This window comes from Acomys russatus, chromosome 17 (assembly GCF_903995435.1).
Source record: "Acomys russatus chromosome 17, mAcoRus1.1, whole genome shotgun sequence".
In the NCBI taxonomy this organism is placed as follows: Eukaryota; Metazoa; Chordata; class Mammalia; order Rodentia; family Muridae; genus Acomys; species Acomys russatus.
Window position 1 is genome coordinate 13,047,721 of NC_067153.1, and position 18,889 is coordinate 13,066,609.

At 41.1% G+C, this 18,889-nt stretch overlaps 1 protein-coding gene across 1 annotated transcript in view; it reads left to right on the forward strand.

The window, feature by feature from the left end:
- The window catches only part of Fam135b (family with sequence similarity 135 member B), a 285,376-nt gene that overhangs the window by 112,163 nt on the left and 154,324 nt on the right, over positions 1–18,889 (forward strand). The gene's annotated exons all lie outside the window — the stretch shown is intronic.

Sequence of the window (18,889 nt, forward strand, 5' to 3'; positions counted from 1 at the left end):
GCAGGGGAGAGTCAATGAATTTCCCAAGCATGCTCTGTTTACAGTACAAGGTATATGTCTCTTATTGAGTGAACTTTAAGTCCAATTAGACAGCTGTTGCTTACTCCAAAGATATAAGCATCACTATTGTACCTTGGGGGACATCTTGTCATGCTAGTCATTGTTGTGGTTTATAGGATTTGCAGCTGGTTAGGACCAGTGATTGCTTATCTCCCCTGTCAGATTACTTAGTTCCTTCTTCTTCTTCTTCTTCTTCTTCTTCTTCTTCTTCTTCTTCTTCTTCTTCTTCTTCTTCTTCTTCTTTCTTCTTCTTCTTCTTCTTCTTCTTCTCTTCTTCTTCTTCTTCTTCTTCTTCTTCTTCTTCTTCTTCTCTTCTGCTTCTCTCTCTTCTTCTTCTTCTTCTTCTTCTTCTTCTTCTTCTTCTCCTTCTTCTCCTCCTCCTCCCCTGCTCCTCCTCCTCCTGCTCCTCCTCACCCTCCTCCTCCACCTCCCTCTTCCTCCTTCTTTCTTCTCTTTCTATCCCCTTCTCCTCCTCCCCCTCATTTTCTTTGAGACAGGGTTTCTCTGTCCTATCCTAGAGCTTCACTATCCTACAGCTCACTCTGTAGACCAGGATGTCCTCACACTCAGAGATATGCCTACCTCTGCCTCCCAAGTGCTGGGATTAAAAGTTTGTGTCACCACCACATGTCCCTTCAATTTCTTCTTTCTTAGAATGAGTAGAATGAGACATAGTGTGGCTGAGTCTGAGTCCAGGCTCAACTCATTCTTGAGATACTTCATTCACACTGTTCTTTTTAAATTTCATATTAATGAGGAAAGGAAGCAGTTTTGTTAATGTCAACACTGGCATTAGCACTTCTCTATTTGTTGTCAATCTCTAGAAGTAAGTAGCACCATGTGAATATTTTACACAGGCCTCTTTCGAGTAGGAAGTTGAAATAGCATAGCCAAGTGGATTGGGAAACCTTAGAGACTCTCACTCACAATCCTGCATTCTTTTCTGTTAATTAAGCATGTTGCCTAAATGGTGTATATTCGTTCCAAAGTGCACAAGATTGATGGTATTACACCTGCAATTTACAGTGATTGCAGCCAAGGGCTGTACACAAAGCAAGCTACTCTAACAAGTAAGATCCAAATTAATTCTGATGCATTTGCTTTGTTTCCATATCTAACAGTCCTGAGTCTTGCTCAGCAGTCCAGATGTCAATAACAAGAAGGGCTCCACAGAACAGCCATGATCATGGCACAAAATCCTGAAAGGTTGTGTTTGGCCACAGCCATAAACTTAATCTAGAATTAAGAGCTCTAGAATTATGAATGTGGGATGGTCCTGGTAACTGAATCACCGGGACATGCCTGAATGTTACTTACCCTACTCCTGGCAAAAGTTGGTTGATGCACACAGTGGAATTTAAAATAACAGTTTAATCAGATCCATAAATAAATAGGCTGAAAAAATAGATAAGCTGAGTTGGGCTTATTTTAAAGATGGATATATATATATATATATATATATATATATATATATATATATATATTCCCATGAAGAATATTCATCACACAGCTCATCTTTACTGCAAATTTGGCTTGGGGTATTGACAGTCTTATATGAAATAGTCAACACTGGCAAAAAGCCTTTTAGAATAACACATCCCAGGTGTGAACAGACCTGTATGAAGTTTTAAGGGGGGTTGAAAAGTGAATATGAAAATCATAACTTCTTATCAGGTCTGGAATGTTCCTTTTATATTTGAATGTTTGGGAAGTATTGTGTCACGACGCACATCAATAGAGTGTAGCATAAAATGAGGCTAAACTGGAACCAAAACCTGTAGAGCACATAAGTTACATCATTAGTAAGAAGAAAATAATATACAGAAGTAGTACAGACAATCTCTATCTTATGTGATGGGGTATTAAAACCTCATTTTGTATTTGAACATTCCTTTTCTAAACTCTAGTTCATGATGCATATAGTAAAATAATACTTATATGGGATTACATATATTCTTGGCTAAAGGTATGCTTACTCATGAATATGCAAATCATAAAACTTAGACACCACTCATGCACCAGAAGAGAAAAAAAATTTTTTAATTTCAAATCTATTATTAAAAATACATCCTTTGACAAATTCTTACTGATATATAATACATTTTTTCTTACGTACGCCACTCATTGCCTTTTCTCAGCCCCTCACCAGTCTTCATGAACTCCTTCCTTCCAACATACTGACTTGTTAATTTTGTGCTTTCTTCTCTTGAATGACATACTGTATTACTCAGGGCTCTCTAGAGAAATAGAATTGATGGAATATATCTATATCTACCATCTAGCTGTCTCTATATCTATTGATATGTATATATCTACAATATCTGTCTATAATTTATCAGAATGGCTTACAGCCAGTGGCCCAACCATTCCAACAACAGCTGTGTCTTGAAGAAAAGTTCAAGGATCCAACAGCTGTTCGGTGCACCAGGCTGGATATCTTAGCTGATCTTCAATTTATAATGGAACCCCAAAGAAGTAGGCTCTAATGCTAGGGAAGGCGCAAACTGGCCATTGAGAATGATAACATGCATGCAAAGAGATAAAACTTCCTTATTCCATGCCTTTTCTATAGGCTGCCACCAGAAGGTATGGCCCAGGCATAGGGTGTGTCTTTCCACCCCAAATGGTCCAATTAAGAAAAGTCCCTCACAGGTGTTCCACAGAAACCTGGGTTTTAGTTAATTCTATATGCAGTCAGGGGTGACAACCAAGAATAGCCATTACAAACATTGAGCTCAATTAGGGTTGTTTGCGTGAGCACAGGTAAGGCATATTTACCAGGGAATGAGCAAGTAACCAGTGTCTACATCACTGAAGAAAAAGAATCTTCTTTCCTGGTACTGCCAATCCTCAGAGAGACACAGGGCCTCATGAGCCCCAGCCCCACTGTTACGATTCAATGGTGATGGTTCTATCTTGTACAAGTTCTATACAGGTAACATAACCCTGTGATTTTATTTTATGTTCAGAAGGCAAAGTTTCACAATATCTCTGCCCATTCTTTGTATCCTAAATTCTTTCTGCCTTTTCTTCCACAGTGTTTTCTCAGTCTTGGGTGGTGTGATACAGATGTCCCATATAGGGCTGATCACTCAGTAGTCACTTATTCTCAACTATTTGACCTGCCATCAGTCTCTTTATTAACTAGCAACAAGACTATGAGTAGAAATACTCTGTAGTTATGAATAATGTGGCTCTCAGAAGCCATGCCTTATTAAAAGAAAATCCTAGTGCCATGTGTGGACTATATCCCTGTAAGTTGTGGGTCTTGGGGAAGGCAGAGGCTTCCAAACAATATAGGTTATTGCTGTTCTTTTAGTTACCAGAACTGAACAGAAAGATTCCAGCCCTTAATTCTAGCATATCTTGGTCCTCAGGAGTGTTAACCTTTAGCCTTACTCAACATATATGGATGAGGTCATGAGCTTATGATTCAAAGCATGAGAGTTGACTTCATAGTAATTATATCCACAAGCAGGTTCAGCAAAGTTTAAAGGAAAAGGAATTACAATGCTTAGGAAAATGAGCTCTACAAACCACAATGTTGGAGAAGCAGTAAAACTCTGAAATAATGACGAGCATCCCCCATAAACTCCTGCCTTCAGTGAGCTGCAGAAGGGGCTGGGCATGATGCCAACCAGAACTCTCCATTTGTCAGGAGAGTTCCTGATGGGCATGATCCCTGAAGCTCTATAATTGAGGATGACTTTAGTGTGAATCTCAAAGGAGCCATGCTTCCAGTGAAACTTCATGGAAGATGGATGGCTGCATCCCAAGCCTGGTGGGCAAGATGAGGCCCTAGGGTACATTCTGAAAAAAAAAAACAGTTAATGGATTTCTGCATTATGTAGAAAAGCAATGTTTTCAAAAGTGATTGACTAGGGGAACACAAGGATTGATGAATAAATGATTCAACAAATACACCACAATATGGTCACTCAGAGGGCCTGACAGTCAGAGCTCTGTCACTTAAACAACTTACAAAATCAAGTTAGAAAAGTTTTATCTTGCAAAGCATATCTGGAGGATTCAGTCTAAGATATGTGAACTTCAATGCCTTGGGCCTATGACAAAGTGGCACATGACAGAAGAGTTTGTAGTGATGGAAAATCAGCCACTTCCAGGTGAAAAATAAGGAGGGATAAAGATAGGGATAATTAGACAGATAGATAGAGAGATAGATAGAAAGATGATAGATAGATAGATAGATAGATAGATAGATAGATAGTTGAGATACAGATGGGAGAGAGGGGGATGTAGAGAAAGAGGGAGGGAAAGAAATGGGGAGAGAGGGATGGAGAGGGTCAGATATACAGACAGGTTTAAAACCCTCCCAAGGGTATGTTTCTAATGATCTGCTAATGACCCAAGGATTTCTATCCATGTCTCAACATATCTCAGTGGCAAATAGCCAAGTATTAATTACACATTCCTGATCTACATCCTATTCTAACTACCAAAGGGTATATGTGTGTGTGTGTGTGTGTGTGTGTGTGTGTGTGAGAGAGAGAGAGAGAGAGAGAGAGAGAGAGAGAGAGAGAGAGAGAGAGAGAGAAAGTATTCACTTTACCACTATAGTTCCAAAGTTCTAATTGCTAAGAAGTCTTATTCCAAAGCCTCCTTTGAGATTCAAGGCAAACATGAAATTCACAAGAAAGTATTCTACAGTTGTGACAGCCTGACAGCTTCAGACTGGTGAGACAGAGTTAAAGGGTAAGCATAGTAAATATTTAAAAGTTGATGAGTAAGAAAATGAGCAACACAGGCTATTGTGGTTCTTGTTTTCCTATCATAATTAATTGGTAATGTCTGTTGCTAAGGACACTACATACTTTGGCTGCAGTACACAGACAACTCTGTCTTGAATTGACTAGAAAACTCTTTTTCCTGGTTAGTTTTAATTGTGCTGACAGATGATGTCCAGGTTGCTGGATAAGAAAAGGCATTAATCGTCTTATCTAGAGCTGGACTTTGCATGCTGTAATACCAACCTGCCTGGGAAAATGTTTCAAAGTTTCAGTAATTGCAAGACTGTATGCACCACATTCTTAATTGGATTTCAGGCTATTCCACAGGATGAGGTTCATGCTTGATACTGTAAAAATTGTTAAAAGCCAATGGCCAGAGAAGTCATAAGGGAGAGTTTATTGCTGTTTTAATATTTGCCATATGGTCAAGCTGCTTTCTAAATGCTTGTGTTTCTGTCCATATAACTGTGTTGCTCACAACTTTGATCAGAGAAACGTCTTTTTGTAGCAGTTAATGAAGACACTCATTACTGTTCAAGGTTCCAAAAGAAGCAACAGTGAGCGTTGAGCTATATATGAGGCATCAATGTCAATTCTCCTAAGACTCAGAGAATATCAAGGAAGGGGGCGCAGAGAGCACATAAGATATGGAGGATGGTGGAGAAAAATTTGCAATGCAGGATGTGGCCTGAGACTTGTCCCTATTACCAGAGTTACTTGCTTCTAGCACATTCATATCTGAGGATGGCTTTTCCAGTCTCAGAAAGCAGAATGTCTTCTGATGATGTTTGCTTTGCATTTATCCAAAGTCCATATTGGCTGAGGCAAATTCTCAAAGGGGAACATGTCTTCACCAAAGTCAACAAATATCACAAGGTGTCATATCCACATTCAGCAGTAAGACTCATGCTAGCAGAAGGCAGATACAGTCTACTGGGGACCTTGGATTAGAAAGTCAGAACTGGATTGGGAGCCACCTATGAACTTGGAAGATTTGGGGTGTCTCTCTTAATTAAGCAAATAAAACAAGGCAAACAAAAGACATGAAGCAGGAGGAGTATATGCTGATGGAACAGGTTTGTCAGGGGTGAAAGAAGGATAAGAAAGGAGAGTAGGAGGGTATTAGATGCCACAAGTGTATGAATTGTCAGAGGGTAAGAACAAAGTATATTGACATGAGTGTACATGAAAATCTCACAATAAACCTACAACTATGTGCTAACTAAAAACAAAAATGAAAACTATATAATATGTTATATAGAATCAATATCTTACAGTCTGTAATAGCTACCCTTCTCACAATGGCAAGCTGAAAAGTTACAGAAAAAAACAACACAAAAAAAAAAAAAACATGCTGTGAGCCAGCATGGTGGCCAGTGTCAATAAGATGAAGCTTATATGCTTGTTTTCAGTCTGGCTGTAATACCACTCAGAAAGTGACAAACCACAGCAATATTGTGACCCTTTTGCTTCCTATTGATAACCCTCTGATTCTTCTCCTTTTACATTTTAGTTCTCAAATTTTGGATAATTTAATCTTAAACTTCTTGGTTCTCAGAATATCTTTGTTTCTCTGGTGCCTAATATCTGCCTTGGAAATTTTACCCTAGGCAAGTTCCAGCTCAAATATATTCCTCAAACTAATTTTTAATGTCTGGTAAAGGCTGTCATTTTTCTTGAAGCTAGGCGTTTAATCAGTGATATATAAATGCTTTTTCAGTTTTTTATTCTTTCAAATATGTATGTATACGTACAATTCATCTTGATCAGGTGGACCCCAACATCAGTTCCACTTTGTTATCCTTCCATCTCTCCCCAGACCTTGCCATCACATATGCCTTTTAATTTTATATGCTTCCCCTATCTATCTATCTATCTATCTATCTATCTATCTATCTATCCATCTATCCATCTATCCATCTATCTATCTATCTATCTATCTATCTATCTATCTATCTATTTATACTTTGGATGTTTGTTTTTAACTCACTGAGTTCAATTAGTGGTGCTCACAAGTACATAGTGTGGAGCGATGTATTGGATCATGGAAAACCAAGTACACAATCAAGAATAGTGATTCTCCCACAGAAACCATCAGCTACTAATAGCTCCTGGGCTAGCAGTGGTGATTCAGGAGATCCATGGCTCCAAGGCTGGAATTTTAACAGGCTTGATCTTTGGAAGATCTTGTGCAGATATTATAGCTGCTTTGAATTTGTGTATGCAACAACCAATTCACACCCAGAATACAGCATTTTACAGAATTTCCCATAATATTTAATCTTTTGTATTCTTCCCTCTTAGATGCTCCCTGAACATTGGGGGGGGGGGGGATTTGATACAGATGCCCTATCCATTGTTGAGCATTCATAGTTGCTTATTTCCAGAACTTTGAACAGCAGTGCATATCTGCATCAACCACTACCCAGTACACTATGAAATGTTTCTGGCCAAGTTAGGAGAAGAACAAATGGGTTTAAATGTAAATATCTGCAAAGCAGTTTGAGAACATGACCTTTTAGGGAAAACAGCATCAGTGGATTCTCCTTGGGACCCGTGAATTCTGTCACCATCAGTTTTGGCCCTGTTTGCAGGACCAGGCTTGAAGGTAGAAGATGCCACAAATTCAAACTGTCTTGTTGGGTCTACACTACTGTATTTAGTCATATTTTCATAAGCTATTACTATTCCTATATTCCCACCACATAACATGTCTTTTGAGAACGTACACTCAAGACAGTCCTTATTATATTTATTATGGCATGTGTGGAAATGCTACAATGAAAAAGATTGCGGCCTTGACTTCAAGGTGTTTACCACCTAAAAAAAAAAAAAAAAAAAAAAAAAAAAAAGACAAGTACATACATGATATGTGATGTGTTGTCCCCAAAACCATCAGGAGGATGAGCCCGCCGAGGACTAATGATGACAATTCATAAAGAAGAAAAATAGAGAATGGGTGTTATAAAGGTGAAAGGACTCTCCTCCTCCTCCTCCTCCTTCTCCTCCTCCCCCTCCCATCCCCTCCCCCTCCCCTCCCCCTCCCCATCCCCCTTCCCCTCCTCCTCCTTCTTACTCAGGCTGTAGGATACTGGTAATGTCAGGAGTGTTATGGGTAGCTTGTCTTCTTTTGATAATTGTAAAAATTTAGAGTGGGGATCTGATTTTGCTATCTTTAACTATCCTCGTCCCCAGTAATGCCTGGTGCACACTGGGAGTGAAATGCCAGCTTACACTTGATGAGTTTGAACTTCATGTTGCTCATTTTGTTTTTGTTGTTGTTGTTTGTTTGTTTGTTTGTTTGTTGTTCTCCTTCAACCCACAGATGGAATCTTGTGGGTCTTCAGTAAATGGCACTAGGAAGGGAAGATGATTCCTAATTCCTTGCATACTGTTTGAATTCCTGGCATTCGAAGTATGGCTCCCTGAACACATCTTTGAAACTGCAATTCATAACCACTGTCTTAGACCCACTGAGCTAACTCACAGGAAATTGCAATCTAGTCTGTTCTCTAAGCGTTTCTGTTGGAGTAGGCAGGGGGCACTGTAAAAAGCCTAATTTATGAGAATCTTAAGCCTGGGCATTCATTAGAATTGCGTGAGTAGTTCACAGTCCTGAAAGGTCCCCAGGTAAAAGCTCTGGCTTCAGATGGTTGATGGGATTTGCATGAAGAGTCCACTTGCCCTTCTTGCTATCCTCTCCGACCTGCAGATGTGGTGTTTCTTTTCCCCGATACCTTTGAATATCCTTCTGCTGTAGAAACTGCGGAAACTCCTCAGCTTGCTTTCAGAATGATGCTGGGCACAAGAAGTCCGTAGGAAATGCCTCGTTTTACAGAAAGCAGCAATATTCTCCTAAGGAAATAATTTATACAGATAATAATAGAGGCATGATAAATTATAAGACCCATCCTGGTCACAGCTGTTGTTCATCTATGTATATTTCTAACTCATTTGTACCTGTAGGAGAGCAAAAACACTCAGTATTTTTATTTTAATGTTTCAAGACACTTGTTTTCAAAACAGATCACAACACTTCAGCCCTTGTATAATCTGTTATATGAATTACAAATGCTTGCTCAGCATCTTGGGGGCACACTTAAGTATCCTGTTTGAAAGGTGAAGAAAATGCATGTAAAACAAATATTCAAAGTTTCCATGGAAACACAGATGAGCATGGCTGCTATCTTATGGCCTTCCATACATTTGTGCCATCTGTACTTTAACAAAGACATGTTCAAAACTAGCAGTAATTAAGTTAAAAGACTCCATATCCCAGCCCCCTTAATGCAAAACTTGCAGGTAACAGTTAAAAGAAATGCAAACTCTCATTTCTAATACTGACAATTAAGATGCATCTAACATTTGTTATTTAAAAGAAATTCAAACTTAACTTCTAAGTCTTATTTCTCAAACGGTTTTAAACTGAGCTGGTTTTATTTCTGAGTGATTTATTTTTAAATCATTTGATGTTCAGATTCATCCCGTGTCTCTCCTGGACCTTTTCTCCTTCATCTCATTTTGAAGATCTCTCTTCAGAGGTTTTAGATGAATAACTTCTAGCAAGGGATGTGTAATCAGTATTGTCAGATCTCGTGTAGATGTTCAGTTGCTCATAGACCTGTCAGGATGGAAATCCCCTCTGAACAAATCCACCTGCCACTTCACTGCTGAACTGAATGCTGAGCATATAGGTCTAGAGATCCCTGGAAGAAAATGCCATCTTGTGTTTCTGCCTGATGTTTCCCATCGCTGCCTAATGCCCAGCGACAGCCAGTTCCCCTGTGAAATTAGCTAACTGGCCCTGATGTGCCTTAATAGACTTTGAAATACAATTAGCCTTGCTTGCCAGAGATCAACTAATTGATTTGTCTGGTTCTGTCAGCAACAATCTTGCCTTAACTTCCTTTATTAATCTGCATTACGATTCTTTTCATTCTGCCCCACACTTCTGAGAAGGTATGAGGAGTATGCAGGTTGGAGAAAACCATTGAATACCCACATTTTGGGCGGGGGGAGGAATAGCATTAGGAGCATTGTGGAGGCTAACTAGAGGGAGTTCCCAGGCCAGTAAGACACTGCAGAAGCTGGGAGGTCCCTGCTTATGGTCAGACACTAGGTAACTGTGATGGATTTGATAATTCATTCCAGCCACCTCTGTGATTTTCATTCTAAGAAAAAACAATACACTTTCCCCAATTTGGTTTAAACCAGTTTGATTTAGGGTATGTATTACTTGTGGTCAGAGAATAGGCAAGCTTTATGATCTCTGGAATTTTTTTGGCAAAAAATACATAATTATTATTTTAATAAAGTTTGATAACCCTCCATGAAATGTCATTTTTATCCCTGTGCGGACTGACCTGATTTCAGTCACTTGAGTCCTTAGGCACATGGGCTTTGTGGATTATTTTTACAGCAAATCCACATGGATAATAACAATGCTCCAGGCCTGTTTTTTTTTTTTTTTTTTTTTTAACCTTACTTGCCTTTTAATCTGTGACTTCATAAGCCTGCTGCTTTGAGCCTTTTATCCTCTTAACCCCTGGTGAGGACATACACAGCAGGTGTGTAAGGCAAAGACCTTTCCAGGGGACAAATGTTGAACTGCAGGCATGGGGAGAGGTGCTGGTGAGCTCAGAGGCACTCCAGAGCGCCCAATTACCCCCTAGTGGAATCAAAGGCATGCAGAACACCTCTGGGACCTTTCTAGTTTCTTCTCTAAAGAAAGGCACTCCTTGAGTCTCACCCACTTTTCTCTCTTTGAATTTTTATTTTTATGTATTAGTTGGCATATGTGGCTATGTGCATGTGTCAGAGCACAGCACACATGTAGAAGCCAGGGCATAACTTGTTAAGGGTGATTCTCTCCTTCCACATTGTTGAGGCAAGGTCTCTCTGTTTCTACCACGCTGTGTGCTCCAGATTAACTGGTCCATGTGCTTTCTGATGATTCTCCCATCTCTGCTTCCACCTCCAGGTCTTGATTACAGATGCACACCGCAGCATCCAGCTTTTTACGATGGACAAACTTAGGTTAGTAGGTCATCAGGCTTGTGTGGCAAGTGCAGTTCCCTGCTGAACCATCTTGGCAGCCTTCAGCAAGTCTCTTAAGTAGAATGAAAGGCTTATGGCCCTGAAGACAGTGAGACATATTAAAGAATGGTAGCACTGGCTGAAGTCCCTTTATTTTTCACTGGCTAGGTCCTGTGGTCAAGCTGCTAACTTCTCTGATTTGATTTCATCCTGGTCCATCTTTACTATATGATAATGAATATTCATAAAGTGCATGGTAAACCTAAGGTCAGGTTTTGCAGAACTAGCTCAGAGAGCCTTGCCTACCAGTTGTTCCCACTTCATTCTGAACCAAACATCTTCAATGAGGGAGTGGCAAGGGTGGAAATCCCACTGGCCTTCTGTCTCAAGCTCTGAGTCTGATTTTGTTCCAGCATCCAAAGTAGAGGCTTCATACCTTCAACTTGGAGCTCCTTAGAAAAAGACGTTCTTGTCCATGGAAGACCTAACAACTTTATGTGGATAATCTTCCACAAAAAAGAACGGTCTGTAACCTACAAGCCACATAAACTTTTTTCTCCTGAAGCAACTTTTGGTCTCAGTGTTTATTATAGCAACAGACAGAGAATAGAACAAGAGTCAAATCCAGTTGGTACTACTGCTACTGCTGAACTGAGAGGAAGCTTTAAGGGGTACATTCTTAGGTATCTGTGGTGTCCTCACAAAGAAGATCTGGAGACTAAGGCCTTTCTCTTTTGCCCCCTGGTTTCTGAGGTGAGCAATCTGCTGTCCTCTGTGATTCCCACCACTGCCATGTAAAACCTAAGCAATGGAGTCACAGGAGCTTAGAATGGAGCCTCCAGAATGGTGATCCAAATATCTCTCTTCTCTTATAAGTTTATCATCTCAATTATTTCATTAGAGTGACAGAAAGCTGGCCATTGCAGTGTCCTTTAAGTAGGTTAAGTAGGAGTGATGTGGTCATACCTGGCCTACTGTTTATTTTGTCTGGAGAGTGGACAGGGCACTTTGGTAGGTGGACTCAATGTCTGTTTAGAGCATAGCAGACATTCTCATGTTTACATTCCTTTGCTGGGTGTGGTTTCTTATGTTGGCTGGATGAGAATGATGGTGAAGACATTCTACTGAACAGTGTGACAAAGAGGCCTCTGAAGAGAATCAGTTCCCAGCCAGGCATAGTGGCGCACGCCTTTAATCCCAGCACTCTGGGAGGCAGATACAGCTGGATCACTGTGAGTTCAAGGCCAGCCTGGTCTACAAAGTGAGTCCAGTACAGCCAAGGCTACACAGAGAAACCCTGTCTCAAACAAAACAAAACAAAAAAAGAAAGAAAGAAAAAAAGAAAAAGGAAAAAAGAAATTCAGATCCCACCAATGACTGGCTTCTGAAAAGTGAGGTGCGTATTTACAGGAAGCTTACACTCTTCTGATTTCTCTTTCTATGACTTGATGAGCAATGGGACCATAGGACACAGTCCTGAAATGAAAACAGTGTGCTTAGTTTACATTTTGAAAAGCTCTGGCACTCTCTTAATTCAGAGCAGTGAGATTAAAACACAAACAAATAAACACCTAAAACAGATTAAGTAAGGAGTACTGAAGATGAGATAGATTTAACAAAATCCAAACAGGATTACCTGCTGTTCCTCCCACCTTAATTGACATGAACCTTTAGAGTTGTGGCTTAAATGCTGGAGGCTACAGCAGAGTGAGGGGAAGTGTTTGAGAGGTGGGTGGGACTTGATTCATAGATGCCTAGGGCCTATGAACCATATTTATTTACTGAATACAGGGAACCATTTTGCTGATTTAACACTGCATTGTTTAAAGCAATGGGATGCTATATATTATTATGAGATTTACAATCAATATTTCACCCTTTAGCCAATCAAATTTGCAATGCTTCTTTATCAACACCCACAGCCAGGCTCAGTTAACTCCCAATGGGGCTAGAGGCCATCTATGCACCACTGACTACCCAGGTTTTATAATTAGTTGAGACTTCAAGTAGAAGAGTCCTCTCTGGACCTCAGATTTCCTGGTTCCTAATTGTGTCTTTTTCTTTCACAAACATCCCAAATTCAATGGAATTTTAATTATCCCCCAAATGCAAGCTTGGATTTTCCTGTAGTCTTATTTCTTTGTTCTTGTGTATGCCTCTCTCTCTCTCTCTCTCTCTCTCTCTCTCTCTCTCTCTCTCCTCTCTCCTCTCTCTCTCTCTCTCTCTCCGCTCCTCTCCTCCCTCCCTCCCTCTCCCCTCCCTCCCTCTCTCCTTCCCTCCCCCACCTCTCTCTTCTCTCTCTCCCTCTCTCTCCCTTCTCTCCCTCTCCCCCTCTCCCACCATCTCTGTATATGTATCCACTAACAGTTCTGAAGACCACCTCATAAGGAGTGGCTACCACCATCATACTGTCAGCGCTCCCATCAGAGTGATCTGTTTGCAAAGCTGCACTGTGTTAGGTTTGATTAGAGGGCTGCTGGGCACTCTATTCCTCTTGTCCAGCTGCCTTCATTTGAATACCGAGGAGAAGAATGATGACAGAGGTGAATCAGTACTTTGTGTGCTTCTGTAGTTTGCAGCTTTGAAATACAAACAAGAGCATATCAAGGGAAGACAGTGAGGATTGATCAGTGCCTGGGACTTAGGCTACGGTGTCCCATTTTGTGAACAGGGCCTGTCCTAAGACTCTGAAGAATGCGAACATATCTGGGCAAGTTGTAATACAGAGGCGATGATAGATCAACCTGAGGGTGCTATGTTTTTGAACAAGGCAGACGTTTGTATGTATCGCTATGTGGTTATACTTTCCTGCAGTTGTAATATAGAGGTGATGATAGATCTACCTGAGGGTGGCATGTTTCTGAACAGTGTAGAAGTGTGTATGCATTGCTATGTGGTCATTGTATGCCCTCCTCCTCCACATGGGTTTCTGCAATGAGTGTGGGGGAATACCATCAACTTGTAAGTCTGAATGTCATCCTGCGCCCAAGCACTGTGAAATCCGTGTTATCTCACACATTTGAATTTTTGGCTCTGCTTGTTCAATCTTAGATAGGAAAGAAGGATGCCCACATAAACCACAGAATGTACTCTAGTGGGAGAGTATCTGTCCACACCTAGGTATATCCATCCATCTATCCATCCATCCATCCATCTACCCATCCATCCCACCATATATCCAAGTTTATGGTTTAAATGTGTAATACCTCCCATGTAGTCATGTTTAGAGTGTTATGTCTCTCGCCCACAGCACTGCTTTGAAGGATGCGGATCTTTGGTGGAAGTGTGTCTCTTTAGGTCAGTCTTTAAATGGATTCTGTTTAGCTCTCGGCTTCCTGTCTGCAGGGATATGAACAAGCAGCTGGATCCTTACACTTCCTCTACCATGAGTTCCTCCATGTTTCCTTACTGCATCTGACCCAAACTGACACGGTGGACACAAGCCAATCCTTCCTCCTCTGAGATATTTTATTACGGCAATATAAACAGTAGCACATCCGTCAGTCATATACCCCCCCCCCATGCTGCCTCTCATCATATGTCTGTAAACAGCTCTGCCAAGTAATATGGTATTGAAAGGCAAAGAAGGAAGGGAAGAAAAAAGAAAAGGAACTAGATTGGGTTTATCCTTGCTGTGTCCTAGGGTTTGTGGCATTTTTATCTGCATCATTTCATTATATGTTACCTTTCCATTTTATACATGAATAAGAAGCATTCATTCAACAGAGAGGAAAGCGGCATACTCAAATGAACCTATTCAGTCCGCTCTATTGAAAGCTCAGGGCCTCCTTCCATGTCACTCTCCCTTGACGGGTATGCCATTTTTCTCCTAATGCTTATCCACCAACACCTCCAAAACTGGCCAGGCAGTCCCAAGTGAGGACATATGGATGTGTGCTCCCTTTGCTTGTGTGGCAGCTATGTCACAGACCTGTGAGGGCAGGGCAGGTTTGAGAGTGTCGTCCCTCTGACCATCCTGTGCACTGGATCCAATGGATTGGATGTGAACTACTTATTTTCTCTAGTCAGAGCTCTGCCAGTCTTCCACATACCAAGACCAGGCTCTCAAGAACTATGTTGATAAGACTGAAAATGAAATCTGGAAGCTTGAGCCATATGGTGCCCTACGATCAATGTAAAATACGAAACAGCTGCGAGTGCTGCTGCCAGCAAAGGCTTCCTAGGGAAGAAAGGTTGGTGGAATCTAATTCCCAGCACCAAGCAATGCATTTTAATGGGATTGTTTTCAGTGTACAGAGACACTCATCAAATATGAGTGTCCTCACCCTGGAGAAAATGGGGTTCTGGTGGGTAACATCCTGGAAAGCTACCCTTTCTGTAGGAAGATGTTGGTGAGGGATTAGGCCAAAGTCTTTCAATGCTGTTTTAAAGTTCCTTTTCTTTTTTTATCAGGTTGGCTTTTATAGAAAAGCCTCACTTGTTAGAGGAGTCAGGCTGTTGACATTGACAGGAAAGCATGGCATCTTACTCTTAGGCCATGGTGATGTCATTGGATATGGTCAAACCATGGGATATAGGAGGAAAAACAGTAGCAATAGTACTGCACAAAGTCTATTGAGTACAGCACACTGTGCCTGATTTTCATCTAGGATAACCTACCCATTAAATCGTGCCACCTATAGTGACAAGTGACAGTTCTTACACCATCAATGAACATAATCAAGACAATCCCCACAGACATGCCTACAGGCTACCCCAAGGTAAACAGTCCTTACTGAGATGCTTCTCCGGTGGTTCTAGGTTGAATTCAGCTGACAAAGCTTTTCTTCTCATGCAGAGAATGAGTCAGTTATTGAATCATGGACCAGTGAGCTGTGCTCTAAGTGATGGGCTATGCTTTCTTTTGTCTTACATCTAGGGACCATCTGTGCAGGATATGTTATATGTCTTGGCAGAGGAGTTCATCATTCATTAGACCTGTTCTGAAAGGTCCTGTCCCAGCATGAGTAGCCAGCTCCTCATAGAACATGAGTTCAGGGGAAGAAAATCCATTAAACCAAATAATTTTTTTATTCTCATGAGTCCCTTAATCTTGAAGTATCTGATAAGACATGAAAGGCAGTTGACCACAGAAAAATGACGGCAGGCTCCTAATTTAAACTGAGGAATCAGAAAAGGCTTGCTTGAGGATACAGCATTGAAGAGAAGTCCTGACAATTAATTAAAAGCTAGTCAAGTGCAGATGAGAAGAGAGAGGCTGAAGTAGGAAGTACAGACAGGAGGCTCTGTGGCAGGAATAGTTTGTTTCAAAGAAGGAAGCAAGGCTATTGTCACTGCTGGAAACGTGGGCTCCTGCCTGGTGGGGAACAGCCGTTATGGTGCTCTGAGGCTCAGAGGATTGTGGACCACTTTTCTTTTAGCATACTGCCATGGAGGAACAATTTTGAAGTCGTTCCTTTTATTTTACCCTGTCTTAATTATTTGTATGCTTGTGCAATTTTTGTTTTTCAATTTATAAACTCATAAAACAGGTCTTTTATTTGACTCTTTATACGAATCACTACATATAGGAGCAATGTAGTGAATTGCGTACCTGATGCCCTTGATACTCTGGGATGAAAGGAGGGCCCTTGGATTTCTTGATTTTTACCAACCATTTATCCAAGTATAACTAACCGAATTGTCTGCCTCAGTGTAGTAAAATTTGAGGTTATTTTTTTCTTTTCAGAGTGTATGGTCTTCTGCTCGCTCACATACACCCTGTTCTCCTTTGAGCTCTACAGTTCTGTATCATCAGTATTGTCTGCGTAGCCATACCCCATGGGGAATGCCTTGTGGGGCTTTGCTTCAAGCTCACTTAAACCTCCCCAATTCTGCTCTGAAAGGAGGGTGCCTCTGAGCTTCTGCACCAGTTTAGCATCAGTATCTACTGCATTTTTCTTGTCTCTGAAATTCACTTTTTTTCTTCCTGGTGTCCCAAAGGCATTGAAGTGTTAGGTGTTGATGTTTCTGACTAACGTTTCTTTGATATACCCTCTGGCTTTGGGCTAGAGAGAGAAGAGTAATGGAGAGGCACGTTCTCCCCAAGTGGACAGCACATATTGGCTCAGGATATCATAGCAAAAAGATATTAACTCTTATTATTGTATCAATCTTTTCCTAATCTATGCCCCGAGGAGTTAGCTGCCTGTTATGTGTTATGTTGAGCTTTAGAGCGTAAACAGTAAGGAGCAACTATGGTTCATATCCTAGAAAGTAAGGGGAATGCTGGGAACAGTAGTGAGCACCAGGCATTTAGACAACAGAGGTCAGACTATCTGCACTGAAAGTCAGGGAAGGGAAGATTTCTCAAGAGGTCAAGACAGGAGCCTTGGAGGTAAGTGGCAGGCATGAAGGTGAAAATGCAGAACAAGATGCCGTAGCAAAAAGCTACACCACAAAACAGGTGCAGAGCATACTGCCAGGTAGAGTGTGTGTGTATGTGTGTGTGTGTGTGTGTGTGTGTGTGTGTGAGAGAGAGAGAGAGAGAGAGAGAGAGAGAGAGAGAGAGAGAGAGAGAGAGAAGAGGAGAGGAGAGAGAGAAAGAGAGAGCGGAGATGAATGCAATGAGAAAGGTCTGGGTAGAATTGGAGAGAATGCAGTAGCAGGGGTAAATATAACCAATATACATTATATACAGGAATGAGATTGCTGAGTAATAAATAAAAATGTCTTAAAATAAATTAACTTATTTTTTGATATCCTGAAGACTAGAGAATTATTTGATGTCTTTAAAACTATAAGCTCAAAGCTCATCTAGACCCTCAAAACCTTGTATGGATGAATGAGAGGAGAAATGTGTGCCAAAGTGTATCTTTTTATAATACTCCTTTCATGTCCACCACTGCATGCTCTGGGGACTCGGTTATTTCAGACAGTGTTTCCTCTCACCTACTGTGTGCTGCGTGGGCTGAGCTGATGAGAGAGCAACGCCTGCTTTCATCTGAGAATTTTGTCTGGAACTTGGCAGAGTCCAGCATCCAGGTCCTGTCCAGGAATCATGGAGAGGCCATAGTTAGTGAGGATGGCAGAACTCCATTAGATCCTGGCTGGATTAATCACCAGACCAGAGCCTAGGGAAGCCACATAAGCTCTCTAGGTCTCTGAGTTTCATAAATGAACCAGCCTGAGCATGATCAGAAGTTTGTAGAACCTAAAACCAATATTCCTACTGGCTCAAGTGGTGTCCTGTTGCAGTGTTCTCAGAGATTGCCGGGAACCCAGAGGGATAGGGTCTTCTCGGGCTTTATTTTTATAGGACTTGTTGTTTACATTTCTTACAAACCAAGATCAGGGAAGGTGCAGAGGTGGGTTATCATTTCTAGAGCCTGATCCAGCATTCCTGCAGCCAGAACCTTGAACTCGTGATACCTTGACTTCTGGTTAAGTGAGAAATACAGTGAAAGACAACTAACTAATGATAAAGAATTGGCTACTTGTGCCTGGTATAGAGTTCAGTGTCAGGACTTTATTGTCAGGGAAGTGTAGAGTGTGAAGGTATGTGTATCTGTTTGGTGGGGTTGGGGAAGGAGAGGGAGGAGAATCGGGCCCCTCCCAAACAGTGTAAACCCAGATTCAAGCCAGCACTTTTGTGTTTGCTCCATCTTAGCTTTATTCAGTGGTGTCTGTTTTATGATTCTCATAGTGTGTCTATAGGGAATCCGTCTGCTAAAACTCGTGACTGAGGACTTTTCACACCAATCCCAGGGCTTTTTCAGCATCATGATAATGATCTTATTAGTCTTAAGTGTGAGTGAAGTGCAGTTGCTTTGCTGGGTATTGAGCTGAGCTCTCACATACGTTGCCTTGTTAATCCTCACAGTGAAACTGTGAAGTCTCTGCAATTCCCTACAGCATAGTGGCCCCAGAATTGCTTCCCTATCCTGCCCTTCACTTCAGCCAAAGTGCCATTCTGCAGCGTCATTTGCCTCATAGTGCATGACATGTTGATTCAAAGACCCTCTCCTCATTGTAATGAGAGAACACACCCATTGGTCACATACAGCTAAGGGAATTTTATTATTCTATATGGACAACTTTCTGGA